Genomic DNA, 20,000 nt, shown 5'->3' with positions numbered 1-20,000 from the left:
TTATTTACATGGCACCCACAGCAAAGGTTCTGAGGTAATCATTACCATCATCATCATCATATTACTGTTATTATTATTATTATTATTATTATTATTATTATTATTATTATTATTATTATTATTATTATTATGTTAGACTGGATCTCAGGTGGGGGTAGATGAGGTTGTCTTAACGGACCGGGTTAGGTTCGGTTAGGTTAGGTTAGGTCAGGTTAAAGTCAAGGTTTTGTTAGATGAGATGAGGTGAGGTTAGGTTAGGTACAGTTACATTAGGTAAGGTTAGGTCAGATTAGGTTATGCTCGGTTAGATTATTTGAGGTTAGGTTAGGCTGGTTTAGAATACCAAAAAGTTAAGAGACTAAGCAGGAGTGGACTAAGGTGGTGTTGGAGTACAGGTGAATGATTCCTCCACCCACAACCACACACATGAGATACGAGGTGTCGGGTAGAGTCTCCTTCTCCACAAACTTACGAAAATACCTGCTCAGCTGCACACCTGTATTTTGAAAACCCACACCTGTCGAAGAAAATAATTAGTCACTTCCGTCCTATGTAAGCCTAATCTAACTTGATCTAACCCAAGAAAGCCTAGCAAACGAATCTACCTAATCTAACAACGTAACCTGAAAAACTGACATAACGTAACTTCCTCTTACCTATTTTAACCTAAAATCAGCTAGCCAGACTTATCCCACACTTGTAGAAGATATTTGACACTTCATTCTTAACTTAATCTAACTTAACCTAATCTCGCCAAACTTAATCCACTCCTGTAGAAGATAATCAGTCCCTCAACTAACTTAACCAAAATTAAAGCAAACCCACACCTGCAGGAATGGGGCAGTGGTGGGGTTGGGTCGAGTGGTGTTGGTTTAAATTGATAGTTGAAGAAGGGTAGAGAATGGTGGGGTTGGGTGGGGTGGAGTGGGGTAATAATTGGGTTGGGTGAGGTGGAGTGGGAAAATGGTGGGTTGGGTGGGGTGGAGTGGGAAAATGGTGGGTTGGGGGGGTGGAGTGGGGTAATGGTTGGGTTGGGTGGGGTGGAGTGGGGTAATGATTGGATTGGGTGGGGTGGAGTGGGAAAATGGTGGGTTGGGTGGGGTGGAGTGGGGTAATGGTTGGGTTGGGTGGGGTGCAGTGGGGTAATGGTGGGGTTGGGAGGGGTGCAGTGGGGTAACGGTGGGGTTGGGTGGTGTGCAGTGGGGTAATGGTGGGGTTGGGTGGGGTGCAGTGGGATAATAGTGGGGTTGGGTGGGGTGCAGTGTGGTAATGGTGGGGCCAGGTGGGTAACAGTGGGGTAATGGTGGGGTTGGGTGGGGTGGATTGGGGTAATGATGGGGTTGGGTGGCTTGCAGTAGGGTAATGGTGGGGTTGAGTGGCGTGCAGTGGGGTAATGATGGGGTTGGGTGAGGTGGAGTGGGGTATTGGTGGGGTTGAGTGGGCTGGAATGGGGTGACGGTGGGGATGGGTGCGGTGGAGTAGGGTAATGGTGGGGTTGAGTGGAGTGGAGTGGGGTAATGGTGGGGTTGGGTGGGGTGGAGTGGGGTAATGGTGGGGTTCGGTGTGGTGGAGTGGGGTAATGATGGGCTGGGTGGCGTGCTGTGCGGTAATGGTGGGGTTGGGTGGTGTGCAGTGGGGTAATGATGGGGTTGGGTGGGGTGGGGTGGGGTAATGGTGGGGTTGGGTGGGGTGGAGTGGGGTAATGGTGGGGTTGAGTGGGGTGGAGTGGGGTAATGGTGGGGTTGGGTGGGGTAGACTTGGGTAATGGTGGGGCTGAGTGAGGTGGAGTTGGGTAATTGTGGGGTTGGGTGAGGTGGAGTTTGGTAATGGTGGGGTTGGGTGGTGTGGAGTGGGGTAATGGTGGGGTTTAGTGGGGTGGAGTCGAGTAATGGTGGGGTTGGGTGGGGTGGAGTAGGGTACTGGTGGGGTTGGGTGGCGTGCAGTGGGATAATGGTGGGCTTGGGTGGGGTGGAGTAGAGGAATGGTGGAGTTGAGTGCGGTGGAATAGGGTAATGGTGGGATTGGGTGGGGTTTAGTAGGGTAATTGTGGGGTTGGGTGGGGTGCGTGGGCTAATGGTGGGATGAGGGGGGTGCAGTGGGGTAATGGTGGGATTGAGTTGGAAGGAGCGGGGTAATGGTGTGGTTGAGTGGGGTGGAATGGGATAATGGTGGGGTTGGGTGGGACTGAGTGGGGAAATGGTGGGGTGGAGGTGGGTAATTGTGGGGTTGGATGGGGTGGAGTGGGGTAATGGTGGGGTTGGGTGGGGCGGAGTGGGGTAATGGTGGGGTTGGGTGGGGTGGAGTGGGGTAATGGTGAGGCTGGGTGGCGTGCAGTGAGGCAATGATGGGGTTGGGTGGGGTGGAGCAAGGTAATGGTGTGGTTTAGTGGGATGTAGTTGGGTAATGGTGGGGTTGGGTGGGGTGGAGTGGGGTTCTGGTGGGGTTAGGTGGAGTGGAGTGGGGTAATGGTGCTGTTGGGTGGGGTGTAGTGGGATAATGGTGGGGTGAGGGAGGGTGCAGTGGGGTTGGGGGGGTGCAGTGGGGTAATGGTTGGGTTGGGTGGGATCCAGTGGGGTATTGGTAGGGTTGGGTTGGAAAGAGCGGGGTAATGGTGTGGCTGAGTGGGGTGGAGTGGGGTAATGGTGGGGTTTAGTGGCGTGCAGTGGGGTAATGGTGGGGCTGGGTGGCGTGCAGTGGGGTAATGGTAGGGTTGGGTTGGAAGAGCGGGGTAATGGTGTGGCTGAGTGGGGTGGAGTGGGGTAATGTTGGGGTTGAGTGGAGTGGAGTGTGGTAATGGTGGGGTTGGGTGGGGTGCAGTGGGATAGTGGTGGGGTTGGGTGGGGTGCAGTGGGGTAATGGTGGGGCTGGGTGGCGTGAGTGGGGTAATGGTGGGGTTGGGTTCGGTGGAGCAGGGTAATGGTGTGGTTGAGTGGGATGTAGTTGGGTAATGTTGGGGTTTGCTAGGGTGGAGTGGGGTTGTGGTGGGTTTTGGTGGGGTGGAGTGGGGTAATGGTGGGGTTGGGTGGGGTGCAGTGGGGTAATGGTGGGGTTGGGTGAGGTGCAGTAGGATCATGGTGGGGTTGAGTGGGGTGCAGTGAGGTTGTGTGGTTTGCAGTGGGGTAATGGTAGGGTTGGGTGGCGTGCAGTGGGATAATGGTGGGGTTGGGTGGGGTGCAGTGGGGTAATGGTGGGGTTGGGTGGGGTGGAGTGGGGTAATGGTGGGGTTGGGTGGCGTGCAATGAGGTAATGGTGGAATTGGGTGGTGTGCAGTGGGGTAATGGTGGGGTTGGGTGGTGTGCAGTGAGTGGGGTAATGTTGGGGTTTGGTGGTGTGCAGTGGGGTAATTGTGGGGTTGAGTGGGGTGCAGTGGGCTGAAGTTAACTGCATACACACATTCTCTCTCCTTCCCTCTCTCTCTCTTTCTCTCTCTCTCTGACACACACACACACACACACACACACACACACACACACACACACTCGACTTACTGATCATCACTGTGTCAGCATGGTGCCTTGTACCGTAACTGTTACTGGTTGTTTATTCTTGAACGGAAATTAGTGAGAATCGTACGGATATTCTGAACTCTATAAAGGTAGTTGGAGTGGTGGTAGTTGTGGTAGCGCTGATGGTTGTGGTGGTAGTGGTTGTGCTGGAATGTGTGGTGGTGGTGTTAATCCTGAGTGTGAGGGTTGTGATCGTGGTCAGTTGTGGTAGTGGTTATGTTGGCAGCTGTGGTGAAAGGTATAGTGGTATTGTCATTGGTGGTAGCTGGGGTGGTAGGGATAGTGCTGGTAGTGGCGGTGGTTGCTGTAGTGTTGGTAGCTGTGATGGTGGTAGTGTTGGCATTAATATCTACCAATAATATATATAATCTGTGTTAGAATTATATTTTCATCGCCTAGAACGACATTCAAAATTTCAGCATCCAAATTTAAGTCTGATAATGAAATGTCTGTGAAGTTCGTGGTAGTGTTGATTGCGGTTGTGTCTGTGGTGGTGGTGTCTGTGGAGGTGATTGTGGTGGTGTTTGTGGTGGTGTTATTGTCAGTGGGATCGAGGGATGGTAAGAGGAAGGTATCCAAGTCAGATGGTCTGGTCGGCTGTAGTTCATACGTCCCCATCCACGTCCCCTCGCCTGCGTTATGTCGGCACATCCTTAAGTTGAAAGAATGGAGTAACATTAGTTTAAGGGCACTGTCTCAGAAAGCGTGGAAAGTGTCGTGGCACATCTTCCTGAACGAATTACTCTGCATAATGCACCGTGATGTTTACCCCTGCCGGTGTAGTAGGACGGAGGTTATGTATTCATCAGTGACTGTTTGTGTACAAAATGTCTCAGAAAGTTGTAACTGGATTTCACTGAAGTCTGTTGATAGGTGGGCGGTGGATCAAAGAAGAGTTGGTTAGAAATTGAGGTGGATCCGGATCATGATGCAGGAAAAAATATTTATATTAATGTATATATGTATATGTATATCTGTAGCTCCATCTATCTATCTGGCTATCTATCTATCTGTTTATCTATATGCCTGGGGGGGGGGACACTGGCGGAGGTATGGGCTCCTTGAGATTGTCTAGCAGGGCGCTCTAAAATTGTGGAATTAATATGATTATGTGAGACGTTAAAAGTGTTGGTCTGGTAGGAAAGAGGTGTTACAATAATCAATCATAAATTTTAGTGGCGTTAGAGGAGGTATGCGCTCTCTGTGTTCTTTCTTATTAATCTCGAAAAAGTTTCCATCAGGACCACACAAGAGAATAATTGTGGTGTAATGTGTAGCAAAACTAAATGAGGAAAAGGCGTTCCGAAATATTACAAGCAATTTACAACACTGACCTAAGAGCTCTCAATATCATCATTTTGTTCCTCCTCCTCCTTCTCCTCCTCCTCCTCCTTTTCTTCTTCCTCCCCCTCCTCCTCATCATCATCTTTTTTTTTCTGTTATAAATAGTGTGGGTTGGTTCCAAAAATGGGAATAGGAAAACACAACAGTAAGAAAAACGTGTGTGTGTGTGTTTATTATGAAAGAGGTATTAAAAGAAAAAAAATTACGGTATACGATGTGCTTGCATGTGTGTGTATGTGTGTGTGTGTGTGTGTGTGTGTGTGTGTGTGTGTGTGTGTGTGTGTGTGTGTGTGTGTGTGTGTGTGTGTGTGTGTGTGTGTGTGTGTGTGTGTGTGTGTGTGTGTGTGTGTGTGTGTGTGTGTGTGTTTATTGTAACCCAAACACATTAAAGCATTCCACTGCATGATTTGCACAACAAGGGGAGAATCTCAAACAAACACACCAACAAATCCATTAACTCTGCAGTGTTGACTTCTTTCAGTATTTCAGCATTGCCACCTACAGACGAATTATAATATTTAATAATTTATTTTTCATTCTATGGGACATTTTTCACATCGGAATAGGTATTTGGATCTATCGTTCACTCCTTCAATGAGAGAAATTTGTCTTGAGTAGATGCAATATATTTTCTGCACAAATATATTATGATCAGGATTCGTATTCTTGTCGGTTAAGGAAGCTCCCTAGCACCTCTTCCTTAGGGATTTATTTTTGGACATGGCTGGAGAGGAAGGAGAGCGAAAGACTAAAGAGGAGAGTCTATGTGAGTGAGGTGGAGGGGGGGGGGCAGAGGGAGGCTGAGGATGAGATGGAGGGATGGAGTGGAGAGGCTTATGCGAGTGTGAGCCAGGGGGAGAGCAGTGAAATGGTGGGAGACAGGGCGACATGGAGGCGATTTGTTTGTGGCCACCCCTTACGGGATTAAGGCGTCCTGCAATAGATAGATAAATCGACGTTATTTATGAAGAGTATGGCGATAATGGAAGGATTCATGTAACACAGAAGGGAAGAGGGGGTGTAATTACTAAAATAAATTGCTTAGGAAAAGGTGTTAGGGGCCCAAGTGAGCAATGAGATTCCCTAACAGAACAAGACAGACCAAAATTTCCTACATAAATTTCGACGTGAATTATAACCCAATTAGCAGAAGCAGAAGGAGGGAAGACAGATTCTAATATGTTTTTGTATAAATCTGTACGTGAACTCACCCAGCAGAAGCAGGAGCATGAGCAGAAGACAGATTTTATTTCCTACGCAAATATCTACGTGAACTGTGACCCGCCTAGCAGAAGCAGAAGGAGAAGTTGTTAGGAAAACCTTTTTTTTTTTTTTCATATATAAATGCATACGTGAGCCATGGCCCACCCAGCAGAAGCAGCAGAAGCAGAAGCAGGAGCAACAGGGAAGGTGGCAGTCTGCTCTCATGCCCGGACCAGCTTTCCATTCCTCACAACTTGAAGGCTGACGTTGAGGTTTCGAGAAGGAGGTGCAGACGGCTATTCCTCAACTTCAAGCGTCAAGTAGTAAGTCAGGGACCTCAAGTACCTGTTGAATACCACTCCTGCATCATAAGTCTCCCTTTACGACTGCTTGGTGGCGATTTATTTACACTGACGGTGTTTCAGGGACGCTAGAGAATTGTACTTTGGGCGATGCGAGAGGGGATCAAAACTAACTTGTTGCCAAAAAAGATATTCACTTGCTGGCTAGAAATTTCTCTCAGCTAAGTGACAGCGTAATTACACCCGCGTTCGCAAGAGAGAGAGAGAGAAAGAGAGAGAGAGAGAGAGAGAGAGAGAGAGAGAGAGAGAGAGAGAGAGAGAGGGGGGGGTATTTTGCCATGTGTGTGTGTGTGTGTGTGTGTGTGTGTGTGTGTGTGTGTGTACATATCAGTCTTTGACGTCTTTGATCCGTATTCTCGTCAGTCAAGGAAGCTCCCTAACACTTCTTAAGCGATTTAGTTTGCGTATTTTCCATAACGGTCCCCTCCTGAGTTGCATAAACCATTCAAATATCGCCATTCTCAACATAAGTAATCTACAGAATTATAGAAGCTAGCGCGATACAAAAATAAATCGCTAAGTAAGTGGTGTTAGGTAACTTCCTTGCCTGACGAGGAGACGGAACAAAGGCATCACAATAAGGAAGGAGGCTGTTAAATTAAAGACTTAGATTTCAAAATGCAAAAAAGAAAAAAAAATAAAGGAAAATCTCGTTGTTATAAAGTGCGGTAAAGTAGCGCATCTTAAAACTTCGATTCATACGTGCAATGAGAGAGGGAGGCGTGGGCTGGAGGGAGGGCAGCGAAATGGCAGGAAATAGGGCGACATGGAGGTGTTTTGTTTGTGGCCACCCCTAATGGGATTAAAGTGTCAGCTTTAGATATATAGGTAGATGAATGGATAGATAGACAGGTAGATAGTTGGACAGATAGATGGATGGATGGACAGATAGATAGATAGATAGAGGGATAGATATATAGATAGACTAACAGACAGAGAGATAGATTGATAGATCTATAGATAAATAGGTAGATAGACAGAGAGATAGGTAGACACACATACAGATAGATAGATAGATAAATAGACGGACAGACAGATAAATAGATAGACAGAAAAACATGTAAAATGAGCTGGTATTTCAGGTAGAAATTATAGCTTTTATTTTTCACTTCAACAAAATCGCTTGATGCTTGCACGAATAAAACTTTTCCTTCAGAGACATCAATACAAGTCCACCACCTGCCTCGTTCGTGTCTCCTCCCTGTTTAACCACGAATGTGTTAGTTTCGTGGCCATAGAAGGGAGAATAGAGACTGACAAGAAATATTCTGTATTGATGGAGAGATCAAGCACGGCACGTTATATTGAAAAGCTGCGAAATTGATACTAATGTCGTTACGGTGTTAGTCGGTAACTGTTGCCGCTCTCTCTCTCTCTCTCTCTCTCTCTCTCTCTCTCTCTCTCTCTCTCTCTCTCTCTCTCTCTCTCTCTCTCTCTCTCTCTCTCTTTCTCTCTCTCTCTCTCTCTCTCTCTCTCTCTGACACGAAGACTTGGCCTAAGACGATAGATAGGTGTCGCAAAATTAATGACCATGGGTGTACATTAAAACCCAGGTGAAACAATATACCTGAATGACACCTGTGACAATTATAAAAGGTAAACAGATGGTATCACTTTAGTTATTTACCTGATTATAGGATGTGTAATAGGTTGCTATGGTAACGTCACCTTCCCCTGCCTCACCCTGCCTCACCTGTACCCAACCTCACCGATCATCTGTCTCTGTCTCAGCTCTTACCCTGCCTCACCTTCACCCTGCCTCACCCGTTACCTTACCCTGTTTCACTCTTACCCTGCCTCATCTCTCACCCTGTCTCACTCACCCTGCCTCTCCCTTCACCCCACCTTGCCTCTCACCCTGCATCTTAGATTTTAATGTGCATTCGAGGTGGGAGAGAAGAACTGTCGAAATAAAGGATTGTTTATTTTGTTCCGGTAACAAAATGACGTCTCGGGAGCTACATAACACTGTTGTTCATTCGTTCAGCTTGGGGTTAAATAGATTTTGAGATGATTTTGAAGGGAAAATGGAACGGTCTAATTATAGGGAAATATTGATCAAAACTGTAAAACCACAATTAGACAAAGAAATGGAGAAATTGGACAGGATAAGTAAACTGAAAGAAATAATAAAATGATTAACATTAATCACACGGCAAATAGAACAGACAGAACAAATAAGGATATATCAATCAACTCTACATAGGAAGACAGACAATACTATACTATATACTGTACCTAGGGTGCTTCCCCCAAGGAAACGGAGGTAGCCGAGACAGGACGACACACTCTCCATTTACTCATCCATTCAAACACATTCATTCGCATCTTAGCCCCAAAGGGGAGAACGGACAGATCCTCACCGCACCACACCGCACAAGGGTCAACTGCGCAATGCAATCAGTGACATCCGCAGCAGGGCCCGACAGCAGAACTGGTTTACCCCTCCCACATCATAACAGACCCATCCCCTTACCCGCACCTGACCTGACTAGCTGATCAGACCAAATGCGGGAGATTATCCCTTCAGGGCTGCGACATCATTTATTCATTCACAATTTCTATCCATTTATTTCTGTCACCCCACTCTTCCTTGATCAACAGACATCCCTCTCGCATCCAGCTCTCTCTTCACACTGTTCATCCATCCTATTCGTGGTCTTCCTCTCAGCCTTACACCTCTCACATCAGATCTAGTTATCTTTTTCACCAATCGCTCATTATCCATTCTCTCCATATGCCCAAACCATCGCAACACCCTCTGCTCAACTCTACCAGCCATCTCCCGAACAACTCCAGTTCTCCTTCGTACTTCATCATTTCTCACTCGATCCATACGCGTCACTCCACACATAGTCACTCCACCACCGTTCAGGCATTCCACAGCACACCCATCCATACCTGCAGCTTTCCCCGTTTTCATCTCCTTTACTGCCTTCTCCACTTCGTCCTTCGTGATCAAAGAATCATTCAACTCTCCCAACACATTTATTCCTTGCACCCTTCCATCCGCCACAATCTCAGCCACCCTTTCCTCCTCTACATTTAACAATCTTTCAAAATACTCTGCCCATCTCTTCCTTACTGCATCCATCTCAGTTAACATACTTCCTCTGCTTTTACTTGCTCTTCCTTCCCAGACTCTCCCTTCCGCACCCTTTTCACCTCCTTCCAAAACATTTTCTTATTCTGTTGAAAATTCTCTGTTAGCCGCCTACCCCACCTCTCATCTGCTTCCACTTTAGCATCACGCACAGCCCTTCTCGCCCTATTCCTCTTTTCCTTATACCTTTCATATGACATCTCATCCTTCCCGTGCAGTCACACTTCATATGCACGTCTCTTCTCAGCCGCAGCCATACTTACTTCCTCGCACCACCATTCACTTCCTTTTCTTACACCACCACCCACACGTCTCACACCACACACCTCTTCTGCATGCCCCACCAGAGCACTCTTAAACAACTGCCATTCCTCCTCCACACTGCCATTTTACCGATCTTTCACTGCGTTCCACTCATCTTTCTCCTGATACTCAATCTTTTTCTCTCTTTTATCCAACTCACTCACTTTCAAAACCTCCCTGCCACACCTAACCCTCCTAGCTCTCACCCATCTCTTACCTACTGTACTCTCAACTCTCCCTCCACCAGGTAGTGGTCAGACATACCTCCACCCTCCCCTCTCAGAACTCTCACATCCAATAATCTTCCTATTACATTCCTAGACACAACCACATAGTCCATCAAAGCTCTATCAACAACCCTTCCACCCTCCTGTCTCACCCATGTATACTTATAAATATCTTTCTTCTCAAACAGTGTATTTCCAATCACCATCTCTCGCTCAACACATATCGCTATCATTCGTTCCCCATTTTCATTTCTTCCAGGCACACCATGCATACCAACTACACCTTCAACTGCTACATTTCCCACTCAAGCATTCAGATCTCCCATCATTACCACATTCACATTCGCTCCAAAACTCTGCAGACACTCATCAACATCATTCCAGAAAGACTCCCTCTCTCCTTCATCCCTTTCACTACAAAAGAACCAATAAAAAAACTAAAAAAATAAAACTGCTAACCACATAATCAAAGACAAAGAAGAAAATTGGGGAGTCAACAAGCCAGTCTGGAAAATCGCTGACCACACCTCACCACATATGAGACACAAAATAACTAGTAAATTAATGTTAAAAAATAAAGCATCTAGCCACAATATCAGACAGACAAAGAAGGAAACTGGGAGAATCAATGAGCCAGTCTGGAAAATCGCTGACCTCACCACATCATCCCCTCCACCAGCTGACGTATTTGCCAAACTCTCCTTAACTTTGACCTGATTCGATCTGACCCTAGAGCAGTTCTTCTCATTTTTCCTTCTTTAGTGTTTTGTTTTCCTCTCTCTCTCACTCTCTCTCTCTCTCTCTCTCTCTCTCTCTCTCTCTCTCTCTCCTTCATTTCCTGTGTGTGTTTTGGCTTTCTGCTTTACCTGTGCGTTTTCTACTCGTGTTTTTCCTTCCTTTTTCTTTCTTCCTTCGCGTCCGTGCGTCCTCCACTGTCTCTCTCCCTCATTTCCTGTGTGTGTTAGCTTTCTGTTTTATTTGTGCTTTTTCTTCTCGTGTTTTCCTTCTCTCTCTTTGTTACTTTTTTTTTCCTTCGTCTCTCTCTCTCTCTCTCTCTCTCTCTCTCTCTCTCTCTCTCTCTCTCTCTCTCTCTCTCTCTCTCTCTCTCTCTCTCTCTCTCTCTCATATCCTTTATGTGTTAGCCTTCTGTTTTACCTGTGCTTTTTCTACTCGTGTTTTTCCTTACCAATATCTGTCTGTTTCTTTTTCTTTCTTCCTTCGCGTCTGTCTGTCTTCCTCTGTCTCTCTCCCTCGTTTCCTGTGTGTGTTAGCTTTTTGTTTTACCTGTGCTTTTTCTTCTCGTGTTTTTCCTTCTCTCTGTTTGTCTGTGTTCCATTTTCTTTCTTCCTTCGCTTCGCTCTTCCTTTCTCCCCATTATTCTCTCTGTGTCATGTATTCTCTCTCTCTCTCTCTCTCTCTCTCTCTCTCTCTCTCTCTCTCTCTCTCTCTCTCTCTCTCTCACACACACACACACACACACACACACACACACACACACAGGTACGGATTCACGCTTTCACCTTAACACTCTCTATCCCTCCCCTCCCCCCCCCTCTCTCTCTCTCTCTCTCTCTCTCTCTCTCTCTCTCTCTCTCAGGCTCCGGGAAAGAGTGGGCAAGGGAATGGCTTAGTACAAATTGAATCAGGCCTCAGGCACAGTCAGGCTCTGAAATGTGTTACGTCCCTTACCTGTCTCTCCCCCTTAAAGTTGCACGTAACTCTTACTGTACTTTTTTGAAGTAGATATGGAGTCATGCATGATTTTTTCGAAACTGTCTATCTATTTATCTATCTCTCAGTCCATCTGTCTGTCTATCTATTTCTTTCTTTGTCTTTTTTCTTTCATGTTTCTTTCTTTGTATTTATCTTTCCCCCCCCTCTCTCTCTCTCTCTCTCTATCTATCTCTCTCTCTCTCTCTATCTATCTATCTGTCTGTCTATCTGTCTGTCTCTCTTTATCTATCTATCTGTCTTTCTTTCTTTCGTTCTTTCCATCTTCTCGTTCTTTTTGTCTTTAAAAAAATCACCGAACACCACACATTCCTGGAGCCTCCTGCCGTTCAGTAGGTAGTCCTTGAGTCTACCAGTCCCTCTGACCTGGGTTCGATCCAATCCGAATGTGGACATTTAAGAGGGATGTGAAGGAGTAAAGGAAGACCTAAAGTTCGTCACTGTAGCTAGTTTGTGCAAAGCTTAGAAACTAGTGAGAAGTTCCAAGAAGGCAGTAACAGCAAGTTCACCTGTTACAATTTATGTAATGAGTGAAGGACACCTGTAATCTGGTGTATGGACTTTCTAAATTTAATTTGTTTTTCCATCATCTATTCATCTGTAAATACAATACACCGAACTGAAGGTAGGAAGGTAGAATGAGCAGAAAAATACATGCATACATACATACATTTATTCATACATACATATATACATACATACATATATAAATACATTCATATATACACATACACATACATACATATATAAATACATTCATACATACATATATACATACATACATACATTCATACATACATTCGTACGGAGCCTTTAAAAACGAAACGATTCGTACATTCATACATACATACATACACATATTTACATTCATCCATCTATCTATCTATTGCCAGACGCCTCAATCCCGTTTGGGGTGGCCACAAACAAATCGCCTCCAAGTCGCCCTGTCCCCCGCCATTTCACTGCCCTGCTCCCAACTCACACCCCCCTCTCTTATATACCTCTCCACCCCATCTCTCCATCTCATCCTCGGCCTCCCCCTCCCTCTTTCCCCCTCCACCTCACTCACATACACTCTCTTCGTCAGTCTTTCACCCTCCATCCTCTCCACATGGCCAAACCACCTCAGTGGTGTGTGTGTGTACATTCATACATACATAAATACATACATCCATACACACGTATATACATACATACATACGTACATACATTCATACATGCATATATATACATACACACATTGATATATACGTTCATAAATAACAGTAAATTTATTCTCAGTTCTGCCAAGCCAGCTAAATAAACCAGCAACATAAAGGGTACATATTCTCAGCTGCCTGTATCATTCAGTAATATCAGGCTTTACATGGACACATAGCTATTAAATTTGAGGTCAGTGGACGTGACCATTTGTGTGTGTGTGTGTGTGTATGTGTGTGTGTGTGTGTGTGTGTGTGTGAGAGAGACAGACAGACAGACAGACAGACAGACAGACAGTCGCATGCCTACATGTATTTGTGCATTTTTTTGTGTATGTAAGTGTGCGTGTATGTATTTGTGTGTGTGTGTGTGTGTGTGAGTGTGTGTGTGTGTGTGTGTGTGTGTGTGTGTGTGTGTGTGTGTGTGTGTGTGTGTGTGTGTGTGTGTGTGTGTGTGTGTGTGTGTTTCGCATTCCTGTATGTGCTTGTGCTTCTGTGTACGTGTATATGTGTTCGTGTGTTTGTGTGTGTGTGTGTGTGTGTGTGTGTGTGTGTGTGTGTGTGTGTGTGTGTGTGTGTGTGTGTGTGTGTGTGTGTTTACTTGTGCTTGTGCTTTTGCTTGTGTGTGTATATGTGTGTTCCTCAAGCATTAAAGCAGACAGGACCTCCCAGCCATAACATACACACATATTAACACCTCTACCTCTATATTTGGCACTACCCTTAACCCATTACAGTACAGGGGAGGGATTTCTCTCTCTCTCTCTCTCTCTCTCTCTCTCTCTCTCTCTCTCTCTCTCTCTCTCTCTCACTGCTAAAATACTCCATCTACCAACTCGAATAGCCGTACTTTATTTACTTTATTATTTCTGTGGGCAGACGATTTTATTCAGCCGTATTTGATAACATTAAGTACCCTTTATACATACAGGACAATTTCTTATATTTATTCTATTATTTCTGCCTTCAGACGATTTTATTCAACATGGATATTGGTTGCCTTCTCTCCTTCGCATTTGAAAGAAAATGTTTAGAGGGAGAGAAACATGACACAGGAGGAAATTATCTCACGTTTCCCCACTTTTTAAACCTGTTTTTTTCCCGCACTGAGAAGGCAATAAAAGGAAAACAATGTGGAAAAGAAACATTCTTTATTTATCTATATTTTCCAGGAAGTAATAGGGACAGAGTACAATACGGAACCAATTTTTTTTTTCTTCACTGAAGGCAGCAGCTGATAGTAAATCAATAAAGAAGAGTGATACCTATTGCTGTATCTCTCTTTCTGAAGGTAATATCGGATAAAACATTTTTGTATCCACTCAGTTTGTGCCAACATGCCACAAGGATCAGTCTTGGCTCCAAACCTGTTCCTCATTCATATTAATAATTTCTTGACTTTCACCCATAACTCCATTCACTCATATCCAGATGACTCAACACTTCACACTCGCTTTACGCTTAAACACCCAGTCACAAATTTTGATATCTCCAACCCACAACTCAACACAGCCATCTCCATAAGTCAAGACTTATCCAAGATCACTGAATGGGGACGAAATAATAATGCATAGAAAACTGAATATATCCAGTTTACAAACAGATGTTGCCTGATTCTTATATTACATTCAATTCAACCAATACTCCTATCTCCAAAAGTATTGAAAATTCTCGGTGATTCACTTAATAATGTCCTCAGCTGGACCTCTCGTGTCAGATCACTTGCGAAAACCGCCTCAAAGAAACTTCAATTATTGTACAGAGTCCGTAAATTCCTTACTACCGAGCTTTTAACTAAAATTTACAAGCATCATGTGCGCTCTCAGCTGGAATATAACTCTTGTGGAATGGTTGTGGAGAGGTTGTACTAAATCAACTAGACAAAATTCAAAACAAAGATTTTAGAATTATCAGTAACCGTGCAATTACAAATAAACTACATCCCCTTCAAGCAAGAAGGAATGTTGCCTCGCTTTCATTATTTTACAGATACTTTTATGGCAAATGTTCAGACGAAGTTGCATCCATTGTGCCACCTCTCCACGCCTTCCCTCGTGCTACACGGGCATCTGGTAGCGCTCATGACACCACCTTCACACTGCAATATTGCAGAAGTTCATCCTAACAGAATTCCTTTATTCTCCGAACCGCTTCTCTTTGGAACTCGCTTCCTCAGATTAGTTTCCCCCCAAACTTCAACCTACAGCAGTTCAAGTCCAATTGTTACAGATTTTTGTTGAATGGAGGACACCTATGATATGGTGTATGGAAATTTTATATATTTAACTTAATACTCGTCCCCGCCCCGGAGGAGCTCGGGGACCGGCATTGCTTTTACTTGGTTTGTCTGTTTGTTTGTTTGATTGTTTGTTTGCCTGTCTTAACAACTTTACATAAAACCCACTGGGATGATGGGCTATGACCTTCTGATAACCTGATTAAATTTTGTGCCAAATTGGGCCAAAGCCCAGGCTGTAGGCCCAAAAATGAGAGAGAGAGAGAAAAAAAAAATCGTTTTCTCGCCATAACTCCTTTCAAAATCTCCATATCGACATGAAACCAAAATCTAAAGGTGCATTTTTCAAATCTGCATCTTATAACATGCCTCATTACATCAGGGGGGTCACCCCCCAGTTAGCGGTAGGGGGGTCAATGTCAGGTGGATCGGGCCTATAATGTCAGATGGGCATAAAATCGTCAGTTTTCACTCGATTTACTCCAAATTTGATATGTGACATCTTTGACTAGATATCCTGTTGTGTTTATACGTCAGAATTAATATGACTGCCGGGGACGGGTTTACACTGCCTTGCCATCGCTCCTTGTCCTCCCTATGTTCATACATTGCAACATATATATCTATCTACCTGTTTATCAATCTACTGTATCTGTGTTAGGACTCCATATTATAATTGCAAATCATAACAGATAGATAGATAAATAGATAGATAGAGAGACAGATAGAAGCAGGGAGTCAGATGATGAGAAGGTATTGTGTCTGCGAGAATCGAGCAATGCTAAACATGCTTACACACTCTTAATTCAAGGAATGCTTTATAGGCACACGACAGCGCCTAGTGACCATACACACACATACACACATACTCACACACAGGCTTCTAGAACTTTCCACTCACAAGGAACACACGTGACACACCCCTGCTACACCAGAATTTAGGAAAGAGAGATCAGAAGGAGACAAGCCTTAGAACAGGCAGGTCAGAAAAAGAAAGGGCTTAGCAACTTGAGAGAGAGAGAGAGAGGGAGCCAGAGCGAGACAGAGAGATAGCTAGCGGGACTCTATACTCCGCTCTGTGTGAGAGACTTGTTAATATTTCCAAGACAAATAAAAATAGTCCCATACTATTCTTTACCTCTCCTGTCACTACATGACAAATGGGAAGCTACTCCAAGATATAAAAACCGCTCGTCTACAAGTCTAATATAATATTTATATAACTCAACCACAAAGTAAGTACAAAGTCTTTTATGACTTTTGGTAGCAGCGAACGTATACGAACCTCGTCTACGAATCAAAAAGAATACCTCTCACAACCAACAACACAACCAGCTCCTGACAGTATTCTCTCCACCCAGCCCCCTCCGTCTCCCCGATCATCATGCTGATGCAGAGGTGAAGAGATCACACGACGCCTTGCAAGTAGTTTAACAAAATATTGATACGATCTTGCAACTTCTACGATGAACCAGCGAATCTACGGACATCGTCTCCGAATTAAAAGCAAATTTCTACAAAAGCAGGCGAAACTCTACAAGACTAGCTTCAGTTCTACAGTGATTCCTACAAAATACAGCCTACAATGCAAATAGCCTACAAGTCTACAAAAAAACTCTATAACCTTCACGTAACTTCAAGCAGCAACAAGAAGAATATAAAACAAGGCAAGTAGAGAAGAGGAAAGACCAAAGCAACAAGCACACAAAATTCCCCACCACTCTCTCCCGCCTACGCCTGACGCAGAGGTCAAGACACGCAGCAAATCACCAGAGCCACATTTATAACGCGACTTACTTACCTTTCTTCATCCAGCTTAAGCATCGCTACTCAGTATTCACCACAGCTACCAGTGTGGGAAGCCGACGTCACCATGTGCTGAGACGACAACACGTTAATCAACCCGCGAAGGACAACGCTATCACCACGTGCAACACCACTCACACCATTTCCACCACGGTAAAAATTAGTGAGTTACATAGTTACTTCATTTATACAATACACAGTGATAGACAATAAGCTTCTGCACAAACATATAAAACGTGCTGTATAGTTACAGCTTAAATACACATACTTACTTCAGTTATCTGCATAACTCAAACACTAAATAATTACCAACAATAAATATTTTACACTGTAAATATTCATTCATTCATTATAACATTTATTTACTACCAACGAGTGTTACCATTTATACCTACATAAAATACGTGTTTCGTACATACAACTATACATTATTACATCTACAAAGTAATAAAAAAAATATACCATCACAGTTACTCAGTGAGCGATTAAAAGAACTGTATTTAACATTTAATAATTAAAGCTACCTAGTGGAAACATATAAATTAAGTTACAAGGTAAACTAGAGAAAAAAAAAAATGGCAAACACAAATGACGTTAGCAAGAGCGAACATCTTCAACACAATCGTGAAGACAGTGATTTCCACACACTGCTGACACACATATTACCCACGATAGGTACAAGTGAACAACAAGTCAGTGTATATAGTTAATACTGTATATAGTGTGTATATATATATATATATATATATATATATATATATATATATATATATATATATATATATATATATATATATATATATATATAATAACAAAATATGGGACTATATAATATCATTTTCAATAATATCTGTGCAATATAAACTAAACTTTAAAAAAGTACCCCAAGGAAATTAGCCAGTAATTATGCAACCATGAACAACATAGAAAAAGCGTACACAAGAGAAGAAAAACAAACTATAGAAAATCAATACATACAAAAAAAAAAAAAAAAAGAAAAACGAGAAAAATAGAGTAAGATCACATAACAAACAAATGAAAATAAGTGTAAGTGTTACTACATATGTCAAAATACCACATAAACTACAAACAAAAAAAACAAATTGTTGTCTCCACAAGCAAGTGGCATGACACATCATCACTATCATCGACCGCAGCATATGTTAGGACTGCAATAATTACAATTATGTAACTCCATATTATAATTATGTAACGACAAACGATTGCATTATGTTACACTTGCTACAATTATGTAACTACAAACAATATGTACCAGTTTATGTAACAGTTGCATTAACAAGATGTAACTTTAATGTAACTTTAACTACAATTATGTAACTACAAACGATATGTAACAATTATGTAACGACAAACGATTGCATTATGTTACACTTTGCCAATTAACAGTTGCATTAACAAGATGTAACTTTTATGTAACTTTAACTACAATTATAAGGCCAAGACACTTATGTAAGAGTTGCATTAACAAATGTAACTACAATTATAAGGCCAACACAATTATGCATTAACACAATATTTTGTAACAATTCATAAAATGTTACAATTATGTAGTACCACAATGTTAGTACACTATTATAAGTCATACAATTATAGCACAATTCTGTATTACCAGTATCATCATACAAGTTAGGTGAAATATTAGACATTACTAAAGTGATAACTCTATGTAGTGTATAACCTAGCAGTATTACCATTGCACAATTATATGCGTACGTCTGTTGTACATGCACGTCTTACAAAGTGTTATACAACAACCATTTCATTTATTCAAATACGTATACAACTTGTTTAAAATGTAATATTACTGAATAATCACTATTTACTATAAATATTATATGTATACAATATTCATACAATTATGTTACTTTTACAATATTATGTATTTCACTTAATTAGCTTATAAGTTCATTATAATGTGTATATAATATGTATTAATATGTTATGACTATTAACTGTCGATGGTACGCCATTTTCGCGCGGCCGAGCAATGTGTTAGGACTCCATATTATAATTGCAAATCATAATAGATAGATAGATAAATAGATAGATAGAGAGACAGATAGAAGCAGGGAGTCAGATGATGAGAAGGTATTGTGTCTGCGAGTATTGAGCAATGCTAAACATGCTTACACACTCTTAATTCAAGGAATGCTTTATAGGCACACGACAGCGCCTAGTGACCATACACACACATACACACATACTCACACACAGGCTTCTAGAACTTTCCACTCACAAGGAACACACGTGACACACCCCTGCTACACCAGAATTTAGGAAAGAGAGGTCAGAAGGAGACAAGCCTTAGAACAGGCAGGTCAGAAAAAGAAAGGGCTTAGCAACTTGAGAGAGAGAGAGAGAGAGAGGGAGCCAGAGCGAGACAGAGAGATAGCTAGCGGGACTCTATACTCCGCTCTGTGTGAGAGACTTGTTAATATTTCCAAGACAAATAAAAATAGTCCCATACTATTCTTTACCTCTCCTGTCACTACATGACAAATGGGAAGCTACTCCAAGATATAAAAACCGCTCGTCTACAAGTCTAATATATATATATATATATATATATATATATATATATATATATATATATATATATATATATATATATATATATATATATATATATATATATATATATATAACTCAACCACAAAGGAACCACAAAGTCTTTTATGACATATCTATCTGTCTGTCTTTCTGTCTTTATATATCCATTCATCTGTCTATCAGTCTCTCAATCGATCTATCATTCTGTCTTTCTGTCTGTGTGTCTACATTTCTCTATCACTCGGTCTATCTATCTACCTGTTTGTGTCTGTTTGTCTGTCTATCTATTTATCTATATACGTATCGAAAGCCTCTTATTTCTCCACAGCTTCAAAAACAATTACAAGAGAAGCACCAACGCAACATAGGAATGGTATATGTTTTCTTTTTCTCACGAGGAAATGTAAGT

The sequence above is a fragment of the Coenobita brevimanus genome, chromosome 104 (assembly GCF_032717465.1).
Source record: "Coenobita brevimanus isolate Jiangsu-jjx chromosome 104, ASM3271746v2, whole genome shotgun sequence".
In the NCBI taxonomy this organism is placed as follows: Eukaryota; Metazoa; Arthropoda; class Malacostraca; order Decapoda; family Coenobitidae; genus Coenobita; species Coenobita brevimanus.
The sequence above is the reverse complement of the archived record's forward strand: the minus strand, read 5'-3'. Positions refer to the sequence as shown.